The sequence below is a fragment of the Lepidochelys kempii genome, chromosome 11 (genome assembly GCF_965140285.1).
Source record: "Lepidochelys kempii isolate rLepKem1 chromosome 11, rLepKem1.hap1, whole genome shotgun sequence".
Taxonomy (NCBI): Eukaryota; Metazoa; Chordata; order Testudines; family Cheloniidae; genus Lepidochelys; species Lepidochelys kempii.
The window spans coordinates 78,271,754-78,291,088 of NC_136390.1; the positions used below are offsets into that span (position 1 = coordinate 78,271,754).

Below are 19,335 nucleotides of genomic sequence, written 5' to 3' on the forward strand. Positions count from 1 at the left end.
GTGAGACTGGGGTTACCAGGGACCTCTGATGAACAGCTGCGCTAAAGAATGCTGTGATCATCACTCCCCGAAGCCTTATATGTAGAGGCTCTAGGCTCTCCAGGGCAGGGACTGTCTTGTCTTTTCATTGTATGTACAGCACCTAGCACGGGGGCATCTTGATCCTTGACTGGGGCCACTTGACGCTACCACAATACAAAAGCAAATAACTTTTAACCAGAGTTCTGGGAGATGGCTCTGCATATTCCCACTCAGGGGTACGGTGCCCCCTTACATTAAAAGCCTCTTCTAGCAATGTCAGCTATAATGCTCCTGCGTCTCCACCCACCCCCACCCCTCAGCATCACGATGCACAGAGGGCGAGGCAACAAAGGGGCAGAGCGGTGCAGGAGGCTGGGGAAGGCAGTGGGGACACCACTGCAGTTCCTTCCCCCACAAAGCCAGAGATACCGGACAACAAGGACTCTGACAGAGAGGGGAAGGCAGGTGGGAAATGTGACTATGCAGAGCCATCTCCTATAACTCCAGTTAGAGGTAGTGTTCACTACTTCTTCCAGGGGCTCGGCATGTTCTCACTGATGGGACAGATGGATAAGCAGCGCTGAAAACTAACCCAGAGGCAGGCCCAGAGTCCTGGCTGAATAGACTGAAGCACCATCTTGCTGAACATGGTGGCCACCCTGCAAGCCAAGTCCAGAGCATAGTACTTGGTGCAAGTCCACCCAAGTCCAGTTTCAGCTTTCAGCAACTGGCACCAGCCTAAGGCGGGCAAAGGGAGCAGCCACAGATCTAGCAGAATGCGGTCAAATCACTTTTGCTAGTGTGTAACATTCAGCAACATATTGTTTAATCCACTGAGCAATAGTCTGGGAAGAACCCATATACCCCATGCGGTTCTTGGCACGATACAAACAATCTAGGTGATTTATGAAAACCTCTTACTTCTGTCCAGGTACTGGGCGAGAGCTCTTCTATCATCCAAAATATGTAGAACCAATTCCCCCTTTTTAAAGTGCGGCATAGGGGGAAAATCCAGCTAATTAACTGTCTGATTGATGTGGAAATCAGACACCATCTCAGTTAAAACTCTGTGATCAGGACTGACAACTACCCTGTCCTTATGAAAAGCAGCACAAGGTGGGTCAGTCATACGGGCATTCAGTTCACTCATTCTCCTGGCTGATGTGATGGCAATAATGAAAGCTGTCTTGATAGATAAATGGTAGAAAGAAAACACAGTCAAAGATTCAAAGGGTGAATTCACCAGCATGGCCAACAACAAACTGAGATCCCAAGGAGGAACAGGCTCTCTCACAGAGGGACACACATTTGATAACCCCGTCATAACTGAACAATGACCAAACAGCAATCTACCATCAACTAGAGCAGGGGTGGGCAAACTTTTTGGCCCGAGGGCCACATCTGGGTGGGGAAATTGCATGCAGGGCCATGAACGTAGGGTTGGGGTGCAGGAGGGAGTGCAGGAAGTGGGAGGGGGTGCGGTGTGCAGGAAGGGGCTCAGGGCAAGGGGTTGGGGCAGAGTAGGGTGTAGGGTATACGAGGAGGCTCAGGGCAAGGGGTTGGGGTGCTGGAGGGAGAGCACAGTGTGGGAGGAGGCTCAGGGAAGGGGGTTGGGGTGCTGGAGGGGGTGCGGGAGGAGGCTCAGGGAAGGGGGTTTGGTGCAGGGAGGGGGCTCAGGGCAGGGAGTTGGGGTGCACGGAGGCATGCAGAGTGCGGGAGGGAGCTCAAGGCAGGAGGCTGGGGTGCAGAGAGGATGCAGGGTGCGGCAGGAGGTTGGGGTGCAGGCAGGGGGCTCAGGGCAGGGAGTCGGTGGAGAGGGGTGCAGGAGGGGTTGGGGACTCCTACCCAGAGCCGCTTACCTGGAGTGGCTCCAGGGTGGTAGCGACACGCACCGGGGCCAGGGCAGGCTTCCTCCCTGCCGGCCCTAGCCCCGCGGCACACAGGGAAGTGGCTGGCACCACATCCTTGTGGCCCCGGGCGGGAGGGGGACAGAGGGCTCCGCACGCTGACCTTGCCCATGGGTACCTCCCCCCAAGCTCCCATTGGCTGCGATTCCCCGTTCCACAGGCAATGGCAGTGCACGGAGCCCTCTGTCCCCCCGTTCTCCCCCGGGGCCACAGGGACATGGTGCTGGCCGCTTCCGGGAGCAGTGCGGGGTCCCTGGGGCCACAGAGGGGCGGCAGTCCCGCGGGTCGGATCCAAAGCCCTGAGGGGCCGGCTCCAGGCCGTGGTTTGCCCACCCCTGAACTAGTGTGAGATATGTGAAGACGGCTGCCAAATGAACCTTTAACAATGAGCTGGATAACCCCTGATGCTTCAAGTACATTGGTACTCCAGAACACAAGGAACGGGAGCAGAGCTGGGAGAAATAGGTTATTCCTTTATGCAAGTCTGATGTCTGGACTACTTTAGATAGTAACAGTTTCTAGTCAACTGTTTTCATGAGTTAATTAGCATGTCTCACACAGATGAAGAACATGACTGTTCAAGAGCAGGCAGAGACAGAATCTGATTGCCCACACCCTCAGGTAAGCTCATGGGCTCAGATGAACGATCCTGCTGGGACAGGAAAGGACTCATTAAAACTCCACCAGAAATGGAAGGAGATCAGTAAATCACTGCTGACATGGCCAATCCAGGGCAATGAGTATCATCCGTGTGTTGTCCTGTCGTATCTCCCTTATCACCTCTGAATCAATAGGAAGGAGGGAAAATGTTTACATCAAGCCCTTCCCTCAGTGCAAGGAAGGGATCTGCAGCAGGAGAGGTGACACTTTCTGTTGACCCTTGGTCTGAACAGGTCCAGTATTGGTCGACCCCAGCTGGAGAACACAGTTTGGACCAACTGATTCTTTAGGGATCATTCATGCAGCTGAGAGCTGTCTCTGTTGAGCTGTCTCCCCAGCCAGATGCAGGGCCACAGGACAAACGTCATGACAAATACACCAGTCCCAGACTTCTCCCCTCTGGACACAAGAGTTGATGTAATACATCGCTGATGTGTTGTCCATCAGCGCCTGCACAACCCAGACGCAGGGATTTCTCCTGAAAGGACCAGTGCCCTCAAACTGTCAAATGACTCAGATGCTCTCTCCAACTCTGTGACGTCGCGTTTGAAGTCACTGTGCAAGATGGACCCGGAGGATTGAACTGTACACCTCAAGACCACCAGTCTGGAGAGACTAGGAGATTCTGAGGCACGGTGATCAATAACTGAAGGCTGTCCTGCCTTGGCCTGTAGACCTGAGCTATTCAGTGTTGCAAAGGGCTCATGCTTAGATGGGCAAATGGGACCATGCCAGTAGTGGCTGTCATAAGACCCATGAGACACACAATGAAGTTTACATCGCTAGATCTGTTACAGGCACTGGCTCATCTTGAAAAATCTGTCCTCTAGCAGAAACACTCTGCCTTCCACAGAATCTAGCATGGCGCCTACACAGGGGATCCTTTGTGAAGGGGAGAGGATCGACTTTGGAGAATTGAGAAAGAGCCAGAGGTCTGAAAAGAGATTGGTTGCAAAGCTGATATGGTTTAATGGGTAGCCTTCAGGAGCCAGTCGTCTAAACAGAGGTAAACAAAAATACCCTGATTCCTCAGATGAGCCGTTACCACAGAGAAACCTTTTGTAAAAACTTTGGGCATTCTGAAAAGACCAAATGGAGCACCCTGTACTGGAAGTGGTGACCAGTCACCCTAAATTGAAGGTATTTGCAATTATTTTGGCAAACTGAAATATGAAAACACTTGTCCTTTAGACTGAGTGATGTGAACCAACCCATGACTGATCACGAAGGAGATAGGACATCTCTTGTATTGGAAAGAGGCAGTGGAGGGACTCCTAGCGGAGGGAACCCAGAGAGCGAGCTGTCAATCCCACACCCTTCAGTTATCCCAGCAATTCATCTACCTTTTCGCTGAAAAGACCCTCCTCCCCAAAAGGAAGGTCCTCAGCTTAGTTCTAGTGTCCACAGCTCAGGAGAAGGAACAGGCTTGCGGGCTCCTGACGGTCACAGCAGATGCTAGTGCACTGGAGGCAGAGCCCCGAGCACTAAAACAAGGCTCTAGGTGCATGTCTGGCTACCTTCTGGCCCTCCATTGGGATGGCATTCGCCAGCCTTCTTCTCTTATCCAGCAAGACCTGTAAAAATAAAGTAATCTTTTCGCATAGATTAAATCAGCAAAGGGCCATGACCGCCTTATAATTTGCCACTTTAATGCCCAAGACCGAAGAGAACACCTTTCTCCCAAGCGAGACAATCCTTTCCCCCTCTTTATCAGTTGGAAAGGAATGTGATAGTCTGGACCTCGCCCTGTTACTGGCAGCAGCGACCACCACCAGTAAATTAGGGACAGCGTGGGTGTACAAGTAGGAAAACCCCTGAGGGTATCTGATACAACTTGTCTGCTTTCCTAAATACAGGTTGGCAAGAAGCAGGCACGGTCCACATGGATTTAGCTGGCTGTAGCAAGCCATTCAAAATGGATAGAGATAGTCTACTCCTCGAAGCAGTCACATTATATCAAACACTGGGTGAGAAGTCTCTTCCACAGGCACTGCAGGAAGATTTGAAGGTGGCCACCATAAGATCCACCAAGTTATAGCCGAGCATAGCATCCTCGGGAGGAGAGAAGGCCAAAGCCACCCCGATATATTCATCCAGTGGTGAACTGGGCTCATAATCCATTTCCAGATGCTCCTGATCAAGCAGAGAGGAGCTACCTCCTCGGACATTCAGGCTTCACGGTCAGTAATGCCGATGGATCAGGAGGAGTCAGATCCATGGATCTCTGGACCATTAGATCCTTAGCAGGCAAAACATTACCTCTCCATCCACTCGAAGGGTAATTAAAACACTCCTGAGGTGGCCCCCAGTAAGGCCACAGGCCCCCAGACTGCCAGTATCCCCAGCAACTAGGGGTTGGGGACGTGCCTGCGGAAGGCGGACCATAGGCTGGTCTTCTCTGTTCTTTCTCTAGCTCCCTCCTTGTATCCAGTATAAACTAACGGTAATAACAGAGGATCTGAAGGGAAGAATGGAGATCCAGCTCTTTGTAGAAAAACTGTAAGCGGAGGAAACCTAGGCGGAGGAATCATAGGGTGGTCTGGGGGAACATACCAGCATCTTCTGGCCTCCTCCTCCTAACAGGGGATGAGGAAGATGACCTCGGATCCAGGGAAATACGTCTCCTTTGGGAAATCCTGTTTTTCCCACTGGAACACCAATGAAGCAACTGGAGCCAGCAAGCGAGCCCAGGCTGTCACGGTGACAGAGCACTCCGGAACGTAGGCAGAACTGACCCAGGAACTGACAGCGGATCCGTGGACGACATCATCAGATCCAATGTCAGCCATAAAGCCATATCCCTTGCTATGGAAGATGGACCGGATCTTCACTTCGGAACCATTGTCAGACTCGGACAGACCTGACAGCAGATGCACTGGAACCAGCACTGTGAACAGTGGCCATTTTGTCTCTATGCTTCTTTTCCTTCAGTGCTGTGACTGGCGGAACTGAAGGCACTGACCGCCCCGATTCTGACGCACTGAGCAACTCCATCTTCCTGGATCTGGAAGCGGGAATTGGAACAGGCCCTGGTCCTGCAGCTGCAGGGATTCTGTCGGGGTCAGATAGTTAGCAGGAATGAGATACGTATGCCTGAACTCTCTCTCTCGACCTCTCTTCCGGAACCGGGGCAGTTAGACCCAACCACGCTGCTCTCAGTTCGGACACTTGCAGCCTCAGGGATTTGACTCAGGGAGATGCAGGAAATGAGTCTGACCCAACAGGGGTAGCAGCTTCTTGGAACCCTTCAGTCACTTGGAGCTGCTGGTAGCCACAGGGGCAGAGACTGGCCTCTTAGACTAGGATTTGAGTCCTGACCGGGTCCAGAGGGTCTGACCTCAATGGCTTCCTTTAGGAGGAGGAGCTATAAGAGAGTCTCTCTGTCCTTGCGTGCTCTGGGAGGAAAAGTTTGACAAATTGAATATCCAGGAGGGGGACTGCCCTTCCCCCAGACACTTGAGGCACTGCACTTGGTCATCAGATGTGGAGAAGACAGCCGGACAGGAAGCACACCACTTAAATCCCAGCTTCTTCTGTTTCTTTGGTTCCTCCATAACCCAGAACTGGAAGAAACCCTTATTCACTAACTACATGGAAATGAGCTAACACTATCTATTTCTAAGCAGAAAAAAACTCCAACTCCAAAGAGCCTGGAGCAGTTCCCATATGTCACAGCACACGGCTGGAAGGAAGTGAGATGGGGAGGGTGCTCCTGCCCCTTGATAGCCTCGCTCCCAGTGCGTCGTGATGCTGGTGGGGGATGGCGGGGGGGAAGGAGGAGTACTCCAGCATAGCCGTTCTCAAACTGTGGGTTGGGACCCCAAAGTGGGTCACGACCCCCTTTTAATGGGGTTGCCAGGGGATGCCTGAGACTTGTTGGGGCCCAGGGCCTAAGCCAAAGCTCGAGCCCCCTCGCCCAGGGCTAAAGCCAAAGCCTGAGGGCTTCCGCCTTGGGCAGTGGGGCTCAGGTTACAGGCCCCCTGACTGGGGCTGAAGCCCTTGGGCTTCAGATCTGCCCCTCGTCCGCCCCCCCTTGGGCGCTGGGGCTTTGGCCCCCCACTCAAGATGATGGGGCTCAGGTGGGCTTAGGCTTTGGTCCCCCCTCCTGGGATCGTGAAGTAATTTCTGTTGTCAGAAGGGGGTTGCAGTGCAATGAAGTCTGAGAACCCCTGCTCTAGCGGACAGGGTAAGGCACCACAAGGTGGCGCCGGTCCCATAAATGGGAACATGCAGAGCCACTCAAAGAAGAATTACGGGTTTGAGAGAGGAGAGATATTACTGTAACGCCTCTGGTCACTGTAGGGTTGTGACACAGAGACCCCCCGGCAAAGGGTCTCAGCTCTTTGCAAATAACTCTCACTTCAGACCTGACAAACTCATTACACCAAATGTGTCTTGCAGGACGTTTATCTGTAACAAAAAGTTAACCAAACCAGGAATCTGGCCAGAGGGGGTGCATGCATTTGGTAATTCTCAGCATTACTGTAGTACAGAAAGCCCCAGGAAGGGATCAGGGCCCCACACCGCACACACACAGATGATCCATGCCCAAAGAGCCTAGCTTACCATCAGCCGAGGCAGAACACGGAAAGCCAGGCAACAGCAATCAGTTGAAGAACACAGACATTCAGGGAGAGCCGCACCCCCAGAGGACAGGAGCACACCCGTTCACACACGTGGCAGTGAAGGGGCACACATGCAGAGAAAGTCATCCTGCTCCACATCCCCCTCCTCCTCAGTGGGCAGGGAGCTCGGTGAACCAACCTGTCCATAGCCAGGGTGATGTACACTGCTCCACCCATACCAGAGGAAGAGCTGCATTTCTGCAGCTCTCACGTGATCACCACCATGATAGGCAGATTTCTAAGGTCCTCGATCCCAGACTCCACCGGAACCGCGCCTTTGACACTCTCCTCTCTCCACACGGCTGCAGAGAATCATGCTCATCATGGAGGGCTCTACAATGCAGGAGGGGTGAATGTCCTTTACAGCCCAGAAATAATCTGCCTGACACCAAAAATAAAGTACCACTGAGAAACCCTGAGCTGCTTGAGAGAAACACTAACCACATCTGAACTCCCTGCCTCACAAACAAGCCAGTCATGCTGGATTTGTGTCTGTCATGCCACCACTGCCCATATAATCTCAAAGAGAAATGATCTTTTAACAAACTTAAAATAAGGGTCACCAGAAAAATGGGTCTGTGGATGGTATCTATCAACTTGTTTATTATAAAAGACACAGATAACTGAACTCCCTGGAGCCATGCTACTCCAAGTGGTGGCCCGGGGACCGGTGCCAGTCCGCGAGCCATCGGCTGCCGGTCTGCGCGCACATTGGAAAAAAATATTGCCAGTCCCCCGCATCTGATAGCTTGAGAAGCACTGGACTAGAAAACACCACTTCTACTGGCCGCTGAAGCACGGAACATTTGTTGTAAGCAAGAGAGACAAAGCGCGTTCCAAGTATGTAAATTTAAGCCATCTGATCTCAGCAGCTGTTGTGTGCCGTTCTATACAGTGCCTGCGACCGGACCATGGAGTGGTTCTGGGAGAACAGGTGGAGTGAATCTTTCACGCTATGGTATAAACACACCGCACACAGGGAGGCAGGCAGACCTACAACCGGAGCACTTTGCTTTCCCAAGAAACAGCAAAGGGCCTCTCGTGCCCCTACACTGAACAGATTGCACCTCCTGGTACCTCCCAACAGCGGGCAAAGATGCCCACAGCAATGCAGGCATTCTGGACAGGAAGCATCACATACTTGTGGGGACAGGCAAGGAGGGGGTCACGTTTCAAAAATCTATGGATCTCGCTAATATAGAGCTAGATGCGACTGTGGGCAATGGCCACAGCACCCTGTGAAGGTGTGGGATTGCCTCTCCGAACATCCGTCCACTCCTCCCTGTTTACAACGGGGCTGTAGGGCAGGGTTTGGGGCAGCTTTTTAAGTGCACTTGAGGCAGATTTGACTATTGTACGTACGCCACCCTGCTCTCAAAATAGCTGGTCAGTGAGTCCATTTGGGAGAATTACATGGGTTTGGTTCCAGGACGTACTGGAAGTATTTCAGTGAGCAAGAAACTATTATTTTAAACGGGATCACTCAAGATCGCTTTTTTCCACAACTGGACTCGGTCAAGTCTGACCTCCAACATAACACAGGCCACAGGTCCCTGAATTAACCACTGCTTCAAGTCCAATCGCTGTCCTGGATCGAGAGCATCTCTTTTAGGAAAGCATCCAGTCTTGATTTAAAAATGTCCAGTGATGGAGAACCCACCACCAATCCCATGGTAAGTTGTTCCAAGGGTTAATCACTTTCCCCATTACAAATTTGTGCCTTGTTTCCAGTTTCTCAACATGCTTCTGGCCCACTGAGCACATGCGGCAAAGAGCTGTCAACATAAAAGTTAGACTTTCCTTACCTGAAACAGTCCATCAAGATTCATCTCAAAGAGTTTAGAAGTATTTCAGTAACCAGCATTCTCCTTGTTAACCCTGACATTTGAGTACCACCCAGGGGACCAGTCAAGGTCCTGTGGCGTTGGGTGCTGTACAAAAAGCCAGGGCCTTTCATGCGGCGATTACCATCGGTATTGTTCAAAACCATACAAACTCCTGATCTCCCATCATTTGGTTCCAGCAACTTTCCCTCCCTAGTGTCTGCCCCACACCCCAGGCAAGAAATCCCCGGACTTTCGCAAGAGCACTCAGCACACAGAAGGGTATGTCTGCACTGGGACAGCCAGATTTGGGCTCGCTCTGCTTGAGCTGGTGTGGTAGAAATACCAGTGTGGACGCTGCAGCTCGGGCTCTCAGGACCACGCCCCGGTCCCAAGCGCTAGGAGCTAGTTGGAAGTCTCTGCCTGAGCCGCAACGTCCCCCCCAGCTATTTGTAGCATGCCAGCTCGAGCCCCACTGGCACGTGTCCATCCACCCACGCTGCCAGGCTCACTGCCAGCTGCCGTGCAGGTACATCCTGCCACCACAATGCAACCTGTGGCTGCTCGCTCCTCCCACACATTGGGTTCCGCTCCTGCAGACTTCTGAAGGGCAGCGCGTCGCGCCCCAGAGCCGGATCCCCTGGCCATGAATCCGGGCAGGTATTTCAAAGCAGAGACAGAGCCTACGAATTCCGTCCCACCAAACCAGGGCAGCAGAGCAGAGCTGAAAGTGAATGTGTGTTTAGGGTGGTACCAGTGGGGCTGATAAGAAGGGGGATGCAGACAGGGGTTTTGCCAGCAGGGTGGGTGTCTGAACTCAAAGAGAAAGACTGCAAGGAGAGCTGTGTTCACTTCTAGGGCTGACCAAGAGATTCCCCCGTCCTGCTGACTACAACAGCGTATTGTCCTATAGCCGATTGCAGCTGAGAACATGACGAGAAAGGAATGTCAGAAAATTTGGGATGTGATGCAATTATTTTGCCCCTGAGCTGGTGCCATGAATGGAACAGTGGCTGTTCCAAATCCTCAAGGTGCTGAAACTCCCCGCAATATCATAGGAAGGCTGATAAAACCTATGCCGGAGGCTGTATGGTCTTTGAAACAACTAGAGTCTTATTGAGCCTATGGGATCCACGTCTGTCACATGCAGAGCACTCGGGAAGCCAAAGCATAAATTATCAATCCTTTAAATCCCCTAAAGCAACAGTAGAAAAAACAAAACAACTTTTCACCCAGTAAAAGAGCAACTGAAAGAGTTAAGCACGCGGTTAGAAGCTGCTGAGGGATGCAGCAGTTTCTCCTACACATGTAAGAGCTCAAGGTGAGAGCAGTTCTGCCTTTGGAAAATACTGGTTCTGATACTCCTCTCTTCTGCAACACTTTACACCAGTGTAAACCCTCGGGGGCCGGTTCCCAGTTACTCCATTTTGAGCATGGGGCAGAAACAGAGGACGGGGGGTCTCCGCCATCTTTACACTCCCTATATTCTGAGACCATGCAGGGACGTGCCTGGTGTCCAGTGAAAGTTAAAGCAGTCTCAGAGTTGCTCCGAGTTATGTTCCACTTCCCACAGCCCCTTGTGGCCGCAACTCCCACACTGCCACCGACAGGCTCAGAAACCAGATTGCAAAAAGTTTGTAATTTAAAACTCTCATGAGTTTGGGGGCTCGACTCCGGCTCCCTGAACGCCTCTGGCCGACGGTAGTGAAATGTCCCTGTTGGTTCTGGAACTCGGACCCTGGAGCATCACACTGGCATGTAACAGTAACCAGAGACTGAACCTTACACAAAGCGATGCTGACCTCAACATCGACTCCCTCAGCTCGGTGCACAGCCGCAGGAAACCATGTAAACGGTTCAAAGGAAATGCGCTCCCTGATAGCCGTCTAAGGCCCAGATCCTCAGCAGCCCCTGTGACACACTGATCTCACTGCAGGACTGGGGCAAGCTTCACACGAGCACGGCCAGCTCTTCCTCTCCCTCTTAAAGCACACCTTGATTTAATCAGATCTCTTTAGATGTGCATTATACAGTACACACAAATATCCCTCCTGACCCGCGGAGCATCAGAAACAGGCAGCCTTGAGTTCTTAGGAATATTAAGTAAAGAAGTAATGTAGCAGTCTGAGTGTGAAGAAAAACGTGAAATTCCCATGTACTCGGAGCTAAGACAGATTTGCGTGTGGAGACCACACTTGGCCTTATATGGCACTTTTCATGTCCTAGCAAAGGAACGAATCCGACAGCAGTAGTGGAGTGACTGCCTACCTGAAAGCAGCAGCCTTCCCATGCTCTCACGCAGCCTCGGGTGTTACACCTGTTTTCCAAGCTCTCCATCGAGCATGAACAGGACCCAAAAGGAGGGACTCCACAAGACATAAGAAGGGCCATACTGTGTCAGACCAACAGTCCCTCTAGCCCAGGGACGGGCAAACCTTTTGGCCTGAGGGCCACATCGGATTTCCAAAATTGTACGGAGGGCCGGTTAGGGGAGGCTGTGCCTCCCCAAACAGCCAGGCGTGGCCCAGCCCCCGACCCCTATCCAACCCCCCCTGCTTCTCGCCGCCCTGACATCCCTCCCCGGGACTTCTACCCCATCCAATCCCCCCCATTCCCTGACGGCCCCCCAGGAACTCCTGCCCTATCCACCACCCGCTGCTCCCTGTCCTCTGACTGCCCCTGGACCTTCCGCCCCTGACTGCCCCCCACCACCCCATCCAACCCCTCCTCTCATTTCTGACTGCCCCCCTTGGATCCCTGCCCCATCCGACCACCCCTTCTTCCTGTCCCCTGACCGCCCCCGGAACCCCAGCCCCTGACTGCCCCATCCAACCCCCCTTCTCCTTCCTAACTGCCCCCCCAGGACCCCTGCCCCCATTCAATCCCCCTGTCCCCAGCCCTCTGACCGCCTCAACCCCTATCCACACCCCTGGCTCCTGACCACCCCCTTGAACTCCCCAGCCCTCTCTCCAAACCCCCCTGCTCCCTGCCCGCACTGCCCAGAGACCAGGTCCGGCTGGGCTCTGCAGCCACGCTGCCCCAGGAGCTCGCAGCCCCCCCGCCCAGAGCATTGTGCTGGTGGTGCTGTGAGCTGAGGTGCGGGGGAGAGGGGATAGCGAGGGGAGAGCCTCCCGGGCCAGGAGCTCAGGGGCCAGGCAGGAGGGTCCCACGGGCCGGATGTGGCCCACGGGCTGTAGTTTGCCCACCTCTGCTTTAGCCCTACTGTCTTCCAGTGCCAATGCCAGGTGCCCCAGAGGGAATGAACAGAACAGGTCATCATCCAGTGATCCATCCCGTCACCCAATCCCAGCTTCTGGCAAACAGAGGCAAGGGACACCATCCCTGCCCATCCTGGCTAATAGCCAGTGATGGACCTAACCTCCAGGAACTTATCTAGCTCCTTTTTGAACCCAGTTATACTTCTGACCTTCACAACATCCTCTGGCAAGGAGTTCCACAGGTTGACTGTGCATTGTGTGAAGCAATACTGCCTTTTGTTAGTTTTTCAACTTGCTGCCTATTAATTTCATTGGTGATCCCTGGTTCTTGTGTTATGAGAAGGAGTAAAGAGCATGTCCTTAGTCACTTTCTCCATACACCGGTCGTGAGTTTATAGACCTCCGTCATCTCCTCACCCCCCGAGTCTGTTTTCCACGCCGAACCCCCCCAGTCTTTTTAATCTCTCCTCCTAAGGAAGCAGAGCCGTCCCCCTGCTCATTTTAGTTGCCCTTCTCACGTCGCACAAGGGAAGGGGGAGCTTGAACTGATGTGGGGGGAGGGGGCCTTGTCATTAACACATACCACCTCTCCTGCAACCTCGGCTTCGTGGCTCCGCATCTCCAGCATCAATAATTTACAACAGCAAACAATGACACCAACAGAGGGCTCATAAAATTGGGTCTAAAATAAACGAAGTTCCTCCGTTGAGAAACATGGCAGCTGCTGCTTTATTGAGAGGTGTGAAGCCACAATAAGGAGGTCACTTCCTCACTCTTGGCAAACAACTAGATTTTAAGGGGCCACCCAACCATCCAAAAGAGAGCAGTCCAGAAGACAAGCTGTTATAAGCCACAGGGAACGAGAACTGCTTTCTCTGCTCACTGCAGTTTTCGGCCAAGGCACAAAGTTTCTTTGAACAGAAGCCATCAGCTGGGCTGAAATGCCAGGTTCAGGTGTCAGGATGGGGAGACACCTCTTTCAGAGCTTCACTCAGTTTACAGTAAAACACGTTGACATTTCTTCTCTATTAAAGCACACACACATAAGGGGTTACACTCGCTGTGCGCTCTGCAAGGACTGGAATGACCGTTCGTCAATCCGGTACATTTTGATCCTAACCATCAACCTTTGGAAATTATTGATCATACGATCAAGATAAATATTTGTGCCTACAAAAAGCCCAGGAGAGTTGAGACATGCTACTTTGTGGAGCAATGTTTGAACCCACTTTAAATACACCTAAAACCTTTCCCAAATCTCCATTGAAAAGAACCAAAAATACTCCCAAAGCAGTGACGCCAGGTGGCAGGGCCTGAGCACTCAGCAAATGGAACAGCTTTAAAGAGAAGAAAATGACGAACCATTCCTGACATCAACAGCAACACGGTGACCTGGAGTCACAACCCACTGCATCGAAGATGGCAAAGCAGCTCAGTGCTGCATGAGACAGGTCATCCAACACCGCGGGGCTCTTCATGGACACTAAAGCCCCACAGCAGCAGAGAACCGACATGGGATGGAAGGAAGTGTAAAATACAGCACTACTGGCAACCCCAGTCCTGCAAAAACCATGAGTCAGGCCTCAAAAAACAGGAGGTTGGCTTAAAAATCATGACGTTTTTATAAAAACCACAAACACTCGGTTCTCTGCATTTGTCTCCCAGCTTCTGAGCCCTCAGGGCATGCTCTGGTCACTTTTACAGACCACTCTGCCAGCACAAGGGCTAGAAGCTTATTTTATTTTTTTAAATGAGAGCAGAGATCAGGTCTCACCTAGTCACTTGACTCCCGGAGCTGGGGCTTTAAGGAAGAGATTGAATACCATGAGTTGGCACTGCTCAAGCACGTTCTCTGGACTCTCTCACCCCCCGTTCATTGATTTTCGTAGACAACCAATTCCTAGGACCCTCTGGCAGGTAAGTTACACCCTGTGGGAGTCCCAGTGGGGCGCAAAGGTTCGCCAGGCCACAGGATTCCAAGCCCAGGGCACAGTACCTTTGTAGGTCTAAACTGGAGCGTCACTGAATGCTGGAACATCCTGGGGCTCCAGTCCACAAACCACAACAATTGCCTTGGTATATTCTGCAGCTGAATATTGTGTGCCAGTGGGGTCTCACGGCAGTCACACTGAACTCCTTGGTTAGTCTCTACGGTGCCACAAGTACTCCTTTTCTTTTTGCGGAAACTGAACTCCTTGACACTCAACTCAATAATGCTGTGAACACAGTGTCAGGGACGCCCAAATCAACTCCAGTCGACTGGCTCCTGGTACTAGTGCACATCCAGCCTCCAGAGATGAGAAGAGCTGCTCAGACATCTCGCTGACTTAACCATGTCAGTGCAAACCCAAGAATCCCGCTGCACTATGACCTGCAGAACCCGCCAAAGACAAGATTAAAATCCCGCAGCCCTCTATGGAACCGCATCAAGACCCTGACACCCAACTTCGATGCTGAGAATTAGTGGAGAGTCACATGGAGCATATCGACCCCTCCGAACAAACAGCTTGTTGTTGACACTGCCAAGGAACCACCAGGTTTTGATTTATGTCAGAAAGACTCATGCAGATTGAATCGCATCGGGACAGCTCATGGGAGGTGTGGACAAACCCTCTTTCAATGGAAAAGGAGGCAAACACCTGCATGTGGACACCAGGCACAAACAAAGGAGCAGAGCATATCGGAGTGTCCCCTTCATTCTTTTGCCAGGGGCCTGAAGGACATTCACCAGCTCACCGCTGCGGCAATGTGCTGGCTCTCAAACTCAGATGTAAATTTGTAGTCATTGCTACTTTCCCAAGCCATAAGAAAGAAGAAAACCGAACGCCCCAGGAGGGCTGCCTCACCAACCACACCCCTGGCTCTGTGCTATACCAGTGCCAGACACTTCCGTTTCCAGAGCTCAGCACCAGGGGCTGGCGAAAGAAAGGAAGAGGCAATTCCAGGGCAGAGTGCAGCTCCACAGCGCAGCAGGAACCCTGGCAGTGATGAGCTCTCACCCGCTCCTCCGCCGTCAGGCACGCCCTGGCTTAGCCGCACTCGGGAATTAGACCTCTCCAGGCCTCTTGGAGGACATGCCCCTCCCGTGGCACGCAGCACTCCCTGCTTGCGCAGCTATAGGAGCCTTGGGATGAGACTGCATGTGGTGGAGGAAGAAAAGGATTTGTGGCTCCCCGAGCCAGGGCCCACAGGACTGCTCAGGTTCAAGGCAGTGAACTGAGAGACCCCTCCCCAGGAGGGCTGTGTCTGGACACGCGAACGGAGCCACTCTGGCACACAGAGGGATGGAAGGATCAAAGCGTGAAAGCTAAATCTTCTGGGCTACCTGGTCAGGCCTTATGGCCAGCACTGGTGTTTCCAGTTTCAAGAACTCCTGCCTTCCACAGATTCAAAGAGCCCCGATCCCCAGCCTGGCAAACTAGAGAAAGAAAACAAACAATGAACCGAATTAAATATCACGCAATTTAGAAATTAACCCATACTAGTGGGTTGGGTCACCGGGTGATGTAAAATACAGCAAAACGGGGCAGACTTTATACAGCCTCCCACATCTGCATGGAACGACCAGAGAAGGGGAGGAATGGGACAAGTTAGGTACCCTGCAGGGAGACAGAAGTCCAAACCCCTCTCTTTCTGCAGTATCCCCTTACACTCCTGGGGAAATTCCCAGGCCATAGCAAATTCTAACTTCAGGTGGGAAACATGGAGCACGAGCAGCTGAACTGTTAACAAAAACCCAAACTACAGAAGTACCCCATTGCCCTTTAAACACCCTAAGAAAAGTGAAAATCCAGAGAATGTTCTTTAAGTAGCTTTTCCCTAAATACGAAAGGGTGAGTCAGCTGCTTGGCTTTGTCCCTGCTCACGGCCCCATTTCCACAAGCTAGCCAACAACAGCTTCCCCAGCTTGCTTTTCTTTTTTTGGACTATTAGCCTGGGAACTTTTAGCTGTGCAGGCCAATACGCCCTTGTATGTAAGAGTTGAATGACCGACAGCATTCCTGAGAACATTGAATGTGCACCCTTGAGGGACAGCCTAAAACAGTAACTCTTCAGTGTCAGGGGCAGTTATTAATGAAAGGTCAAATCCAGTAGGGAGCCATCCTTCCATCCATAAGAGTATCCAATTGTCGCTGCACGCTCCTCCTTCCCTCTGGTCAAACAGACCGTTTGCGTCAAGGCATTCTGGGCACACTTTATACTTGCTGATTGGAGTCCCCAACATAAAGAATTACATTGTTTAAAATGGGCCTTCAAAGTCATTGCAATTGAGCTATATTGAACTTAACTAACTCCACAGACATGACAAAAATAAGGGGACCAAGGAACCTACACACACTTGCAACTCCAAGAGAGCTGGCCAGGCCTGTCTGGGATAGTCAGATGCTCTGTTCAGATTAACTGGTGTTGTGGTGAAAACACCCAACTGGACACATCAGCAGTTCCAAGCACAGTGAAAAGATGATCCACGTCTCCTAAAAATATCCACATCACAGTCATGCTCACACATTGATGAAAGCGCCCTGGTGTACTTTATTTCTAGCTAGGCTAGACCGTACACGTACACTTGGGAAAGCACGATGCAGTTCTTGTACTCCCGGGCAGGCACGCAGAGAGTGTAAGTGTGTTCACAATCAGTGACACAGCTCTGATTGGTGGTTCCAGCCCTTTAGAGACCAGCCCCTGTACATTCTGTGTGCGCACAGAGACACGCTTTTTTGGGTTGACTTACACTCAACAAAACGCTGTCCCTATTTCCCCAATAATGGGAACCAAATATTTGCTGATGTGTAAATAATTAACCACAACAAAAGGAGCTCACTCAGCTGTCCTGAGAAACACCTAGGGTCTCCAAAAAGAAAGGTAAGCAAAGCTTAGTGCAGATGAGGTCATGGCCCCTGCACTACAGCGTACAACGTCTACAGGGGAAGGAGAAACACAGGAGTTTGGTCTATAGCTTCCAGGAACTTAGCACCCTGCTCTGGAAAGTAGAGCTACACAGCTCAGTACTCTCTGCCCCGGCTCGGTCGAGCCACCCAATGACGCGGGCCAGCGTCCTGCACTCCCTCCACAGAGCCCTGGGTTCTTCATCACCTGGAGTCTCTGTGATGTTCTCTGGTCTGTGCGAACCAGGAGGTCAGACTAGACGATCACGATGGCTCCTTCTGAACCTAGAGTCTGTGAACTCATGACAAGCTAAGTGCCCTCTAAGCAGCATGGCCACGTGGCAGCCTATTAAGCACCGCGCAGGCGGGGCAGGGAGAGATGCCTCTCCCCCAGCCCCGGACCTGCTGCGGCCAGGGGAGAGGCATTGATCCCGCAGCCCCAGCCCCGGAGCTGCCGCGAGGAAAGGGAGCTGGGGAGAATCCTCTCTCCCTGCCGTGGCCCTGGGGCAGCCTGCACCCCAAACCCCTCATCCCCGGCCCCACCCCCGAGACTGCACCCCCAGCCAGAGCCCTCACCTCCCTGCACCCCAACCCCCTGCCCCAGCCCTGAGCCACCTCCCACACTCCGAACCCCTCGGTCCCACCCCCATCACCTGGATTTTGTTACGTGCACCAATATGGAGGTGATGGGTCACACCTCACCTCCATATTGGTGCACATAAAATTCATTCCACACATGGATGGGAAAAATTGGAGGAACACTGACGACGAGAGGTCCCTTCTTCTGCAAGGGACCACTGGGAAGGAAGGCATCACGGGGGGAGAGGAGGGTGGAAGAATCTGCTCCTTACTAATGTAAGAACATTAGAAAAAAATCCGACACAGTCTCTGAGTGACTGCTGAACAGAACGTCTATCCGTGCCCCCCAGGAGCTGCTCCAGCATGGGAGAGCTGCCCAGGCTATGGCCGTCCAGCAGAATGCAAAAGTCCTGCCACACACCCCGTGCCAGGCACAGCTCTGCTCAGCAGAAGCAGGACATGTCACGAGGATGCAGCACCACCTAGAGCAGCGTGGGAAGCCATCAGCCAAGGACTTATCTGCATAGCCCAAGGAATTGTTAACTAAATGCGCAGAACACTGGCAAGCCCAGGGAGAGCTCAACAAATACCACAGGTTGTGGGGAAGGAAGAGCTGAAAGAAGGGACATGGCATCCCTATTAAAACCTCTGCCTCCTGGCTTCTCTCTGGCCTCAGGGATGTCAACGCACAGAAAAGATGGCCCAAGCAATTCCAGAGCGAGTGAAAAGCCCGTGCTCTTGGGCTGTGGGAACAGTACCTTGGTGCAGCGTCTGAAGTAGGTGCAAGCCAGATACCGGAACAACAGGGTCTGAACCTGGTTAGCGATGCGAGACATTCATTTTTAATCTCCTGAAACAAAAATCCCTGTATTTCTAAAACCTCTTGCAATAGGAATGGGCCCTGGATTGCTCAGAAAGCAATGATGAATTGATGGCAATATTTATTTGAAAGAGCTGAACCCAGACAGAATTAGATTAAGAAATCTGCCCAAAGCCTTAGATGGAGCGAGTGGGACAGGACTCATTTGTTTTAAGTTTCACCCAGTGCCAGCTCCCAGGCTGTGCTCCCCCTGCCCCCAGTGCCACTCCTGCAAGGTCTGAATTCTAGATGTGGCCCATGTTGCCCCCCCACCCTCCCCCGCACTGCATACACACAAGGGGGAAGGGCCAGTAGATCTGTGGGCAAATGCAACATTCTCGACTTTATACACTTTAGAAGTGTCCACTTTACACAGTGGATTGATGAAAGGACTCTCCATCGCCCCCAGAACACCTGCTATCAGACAAGTTCTAACCACCTGCAAATCCCACAGCCAGAGAACGTGGCGGGAGGGAGCCCAGCTCCAGAGTTGGGGCATTTTAATACGGTATTTTGAAGAGCTAGCAGGATTAGTATTGATTTCAGACCTTTTTAGGGCTGGGAACCTGACACAGAACTCTCCTCTTTCGCTAGTGCACTGCGAGAGATAGACAGAGAGAGCAACCTTTGGAAGGAACTTCATTCAGACCAGGTGGTGCAGTGCGCAGGGGACCCGCAGAGACAGGGAAGGTGGGAATGCCCCCAGCTCAGAGGTAGGGCATCGATACTGTGCATCGATCCTCAGGACCCAGTGACA

General features: G+C 52.2%; 1 protein-coding gene across 10 annotated transcripts in view; it reads right to left on the minus strand.

Moving 5' to 3' along the window:
- The window catches only part of COL18A1 (collagen type XVIII alpha 1 chain), a 239,078-nt gene that overhangs the window by 77,989 nt on the left and 141,754 nt on the right, over positions 1–19,335 (minus strand). The window lies entirely within an intron of this gene.